The following is a 5,362-nucleotide window of genomic DNA, read 5'->3' as shown; positions in this document are numbered from 1 at the left end:
AGCCATGGGGAAAATGTAGAGGGTAATCAAATGCCTGTTACTAAGCAAAAAGGCTACGTACTGTAATTCCAGCTATATGACATTCTAGGAAAGAGCAAAACTATGGAGATAGTAAAGGAATAAATGGTTGGGACGGTTTATGGTAGGAGGAATGAATGGAGAAACACAGGATTTTTAGGGCAATGAAGCTATTCTGTATGATACTATAATGGTGATATATGTCATGCACTGATCCAAACCCATAGAATGTCTAACACTAAGAGCAAACCATAATGTGAACTATGGGCTTTAGGTGATAATGGTGTGCCAATGTAGGTTCATCAGTTTTAACAACTGGTTAGTGATTTTGATAGTGGGAAAGGCTTTGTTTACTTGAGCACAGGGGGTATATGGGAAATCTGTATTTTTGCTCAGTTTTGCTGTGAACATAAAACTGCTCAAGATAGGATTAATAGACACTGCAGAAGAAAAGATTACTGAATTTGAAGACATAGAAACTATTAAAACTAAATCACGGAAGCTTAAAAAATAGCAAAGCCAGCTTCTTTCCTTCCTTCTCTCACTGCTTGCTATGAGGGTCCACATCCTTCCCCGCATACGTCCTCTCTGTGCCTTGGAAAATTAAGGAAATTAAACAGTCAGGTGAAAGGATGTCAAGTCTGTCAAGATCAAGAAAAATAAGGAGGCTGGGCGTGGTGGCTCACACCTGTAATCTTAGCACTCTGGGAGGCCGAGATGGGTGGACAGCTTGAGCTCACGGGTTCAAGACCTCAAGACCAGCCTGAGCAAAGAACAAGACCCCCGTCTCTACTAAAAATAGAAAAACTGAGGCAAGAGGATTGTTTGAGTTCAAGTTGGAGGTTGCTGTGAGCTATGATGCCACAGCACTTTATCAGGGTTACAGCTTGAGACTCTCCAAAAAAAAAAAAAAAAAAGGCTAATGTGAAGTTTAAAGTTTGATGCAGCTTTATACCTTAGTCATCACAGACAAGGGAAGGCAGAGAAATGGAAGCAGTCTGTGCCCCTGATTTGGCAGTGAAGGAGCTGAAATGAAGCAGACAGGTTGGTTTGAATTGTATTAAATTTTTAAACTTAAAAAAAAAAAATAGCAAAGCCTCAATGTCTTCTGGGACAAGATAGAGTAGGAGTTACAAAAGAAGAGAGACAGATTGGGGCAAATATATATATATTTGAAGAAATAGGGCAAGGTGTGGTGACTATTGTCTATAATCCTAGAACTTAGAGAGGCTGGAGTGGAAAGATCACTTGAAGTCAGAAGTTTGAGACTAGCTTGGGCAACATAACAAGACTCCATCTCTACAAATTAAGTAATTTAAAAATTACTAATAGTTGGTTGTGGTGGTACACATCTATGGTCTCAGCTACTCAGGAAGCTAAGACAGGAGGATCACTTGAGCTCGAGAGTTTGGGGTTTTAGTGAGCTATAATAACACCATTGGCAACAGACCCAGACCCTGGTTTTTGTGTGTGTGTATGTGTTTTTTTAAAGATTGCAAAATTTATAAATTTGATGAAAATTCTAAGCCTATAGATCCAAGAAGCTCCTTAGGCAGAATTTAACAAAACCATGCTAAGGCATAGCAAAATAAAATTTCTGCAAACAATAGAGAAAATCTTGAGTGGCCACAGTACAAAAACATTACATGCAGGAGAACAATAGGAATTCTCAATGACTACTTAAAAACAATGCAAAGCAGAAGATAACAGGGAAGTTACAGTTAACTTTGGTAAAAGTTAAAGAATTTAACTTTTTCTTTTTCTTTTGGTAAAAGGAAAAGAAATCTATTAATTCTGTATCCAACTAAAACAGTCTTCAAAGATGAAGGCAAAATAAAACATTTAGACAAACAGAAGCTGAGTGGATTTGTCACCAGTAGAGTTGCACTACAAGAAATGCGAAAGGAGGTTTTTCAGGCTAAAGAGAAATAATAGCAGATGGAAACTCAGATTTACATGCGTGAATAAAGAATATTGGAAATGGACCACATGGGAGACTTTTCCTGTTTGTTTCCTAAAGAGATACTTGAGCTCAGTTGGATAGGGTACTTCTGGAAGAAACATCGTGATGACTGCCCCAAAAGAGTCCCAAATTAAGTTTGAACTTGTACCAGACCGTAATGGTGATCCTGAAAAAACTAGATTTGTGAAACATTATTTGGTGAATTTAAGAAGAGATAATGTTCCAGATCAACAGAGGGAATATTAAGTCCAATGTATGGGATACAGCTGGTCAGGAGAAATTTGGTGCATTGACAGATGCCTACGGTATCCAAGCCTGGTATGCCATTAATTATAATGTAATTACAGTATAACATCAAGAGTTACTTACAAGAATGTACCTAACTGGCACAGAGATGTGGTACTAGTACAAGTAAACTTCTCCATCATGATGTGTGACAACAATGTGGATATTAAAGCCAGAAAAATTAAGGCAAAATCCATTGTCTTCTATCAAAAGAAGAATCATCAGCACTATGACATTTCTACTAAAAGTAACTACAACTTTGAATAGCCCTTCCTCTGGCTTGCTAGAAAACTAATTAATTGAAGATCCTAACTTGGAGTGAGTTTGTTGCCTGCTCTCTCCCCACCAGAGGTTGTCTTGGACCTAGCTTTGGCAGCACAATATGAGCATAATTTAGAGGTTGCCTGGATAACTGCTCTCTGGGATGAGAATGATGACCTGTGAGAAAACAAAGCTGGAGCCCAGTGTCAGAAGTGTAGTTTTATAGGCATCTGTGCTGTGCCGTCAGTGGTACAGCACGTTTGCCACTTAAAAACAATGCAAACCAGAAGGAAGTCATAGTTAACTTTGGTGAAAGTTAAAGAATTTAACTTTTTTAAGATGTCTAAGCTGGATATGTGCTTCATCTTTGGTATACTGAATAAGATGAAAGGGCTTCAGAGCGAATGTGGCAGTTTAAAAAATACCTATATCTTTTTGGACCTACCTATTTAGCTATTCTGGGATACAGTTGTTTCCTTCTTGAGTTTCAGATATGTCTCACGTAATATTCAGGGATGAGATCTTGTTTGTCACTCTCATTCCTTTTTATTTAGAATCAGAATCAAGTTGTATTTTAGATATCTTAAAAATGAGAATAATACATCGTGTGGTCCATAACATTAACAGAGGTAAAATATTTGACAAGACTAGTACATACAAAGGGTGGAAGGAGGGAGTATGGAGGTATAGTATACTCTTGTATGATCCCTATTTAGTGTAATATTTAAAAATAACATTGTTGTAAGTTAAATATCCATATTATAAACCTGAGAGCAAACACTGCAAACAACAATATAACCCAAAAGTATAACTAATAACTCAATAATGAAGATTAAATGGAATACTGAAAAAAAAACTAATATTATAAAAGAAGGAGAAAAACAAAGAACAGATGCAACAAATAGAAAGCAACAGAAAGATAGTAGGCTTAACGTAACCATATCAACATTAAATGTAAATGGACTGAGCACTCCAATTAAAAGGCAGAAGTTGTCAGACTGGATTTTTTTAAAAAGCTAGACCCAAACATATGCTGTTTACAAGACAGTGTGATAAACATAAAGATGCAGATAGGTTAAAAGTACTAGGATAGACCAAGTTCAGTGGCTCACGGTAATCCTGGCACTCTGGTAGACAGAGGCAGGTGGATTGCTTGAGTTCATGAATTCAAGACCAGTTTGAGCAAGAGTGAGACCCCATCTCTACTATAAACAGAAAAAATTGGCGTCTCAAGTGGCGCCTGTGGCTCAAAGGAGTAGGGTGCCAGCCCCATATGCCAGAGGTGGCAGGTTCAAGCCCAGCCCTGGCCAAAAAAAAATTGGTATCTATAATCCCAGCTACTTAGGAGGCTGAGGCAAGAAAAATCTCTTGAGCTCAACAGACTGAGGTTCCTGTGAGCTATGATTACTCCATGGCACTCTACCCAGGGTGACTATCTCAAAAACAAAAATAAAAGTACGAGGATAGAGAAAGACCACACAAACACAACACAAATCATAAGAAACCTGGAATGGCTATATTAATACCAGATGAAATAAATTTTAGAACAAGGGATATTAACAGATGTAAAGAGATATTTCTTAATAAGTCAATAATTCAGCAAGAAGGCGTGACACTCCTACAACATATGCACTTAATAACATGGAGTAAAACTGACAGAACTAAAAAAGAGAAGTAGATAAATCCACAATTTAGAAGAATATAGAATGATAAGGACAGAACTTCTAGAGCTGCTAAGTAAGGAGCTCAGAAAATCTTCTTTCAAAAATCAAAAACCAAAACATCAAAACTGAACCAAATTGTCAAAAACAAAATTGACTGAAGACTTAGAACAAACTGAGAAGTGGCTCACATCTGTAATTTTAATACTCTGGGAGGCCAAGATGGGATCACTTGAGGCCAGGATGTAAGACCAGCCTGGGCAATAGTAATGCCCCATCATTACCAAAAATATAAAAATTAGGCCAGGCGTGGTGGCTCATACCTGTAATCCTAGCACTCAGGGAAGGCAAAGCAGGTGGATTGCTTGAGCTCAGGAGTTCGGGACCAGACTGAACAAGAGGAAGACCCTGTCTCTAAAAATAGATGGATGTTGTAGTAGATGCCTGTAGACCCAGCTACTTGGGAGACTAAGCAAGAGGATTGCTCAAGCCCAAGAGTCTGAGGTTGCTATGAGCTATGATGCCACTGCACTCTACCAAGGGTGACAGAATGAGACTCTGTCTCAAAACAAAACAAAATTACCTGAGTGTGGTAGCATTCACCTGTATGCTACTTAGGAGTTGCTGCTTGGGAGTCTGAGGCAGGATTGCCTAAACCCAGTAGTTTGAGGTTGCTGTGAGCCTGGAACAACAGAATAGAGACTCTATCTCACAAAAAAGGGTAGGGGAGAGACAGAGAGAAAAGCCATACTATCTTTATATTCAGAAGACATGATCTTCTATATAGAAGTCCTAAATAACCCAGTAAAGCACTATTAGACCAAGTAAGTTCAGACAGGTTTCAGAATATAAGTTCTATGTACAAAAGTCAATTATATTTTAGAACAATGAACAATCTGAAAATGAAATTAGAAAACAATTCCATTTACAATGATACCAAAAAGATAAAAATAACTCAGGAATCAATTTAACTGCAAATGTTACTGCAATTTAAATTGCAAAAGTTCTGTAATCTACAAGACATGATTGAAAGATTAGAGAAAGGCATCCATGTTCATAAATCAAGCAATACTTTAAATTGATCTACAGATTCAATTCAATCTTTATCAAAATCCCAGCAGATTTTTTCCAGAAATTGATAAACTGATAAAAATGTATATGCAGGGCAGTGCCT

At 37.6% G+C, this 5,362-nt stretch overlaps 1 pseudogene; it reads left to right on the top strand.

Annotated features, from left to right (window-relative positions):
- The first annotated feature begins 2,198 nt into the window (after positions 1-2,198).
- On the top strand, positions 2,199-2,710 carry LOC100959793 (annotated as a pseudogene).
- The last annotated feature ends 2,652 nt before the right edge of the window (positions 2,711-5,362 follow it).

This window comes from Otolemur garnettii, unplaced genomic scaffold, assembly GCF_000181295.1.
Source record: "Otolemur garnettii isolate 467f Iridium unplaced genomic scaffold, OtoGar3 scaffold00001, whole genome shotgun sequence".
NCBI lineage: Eukaryota > Metazoa > Chordata > Mammalia > Primates > Galagidae > Otolemur > Otolemur garnettii.
This window is presented reverse-complemented; position numbering and strand designations above follow the sequence as displayed.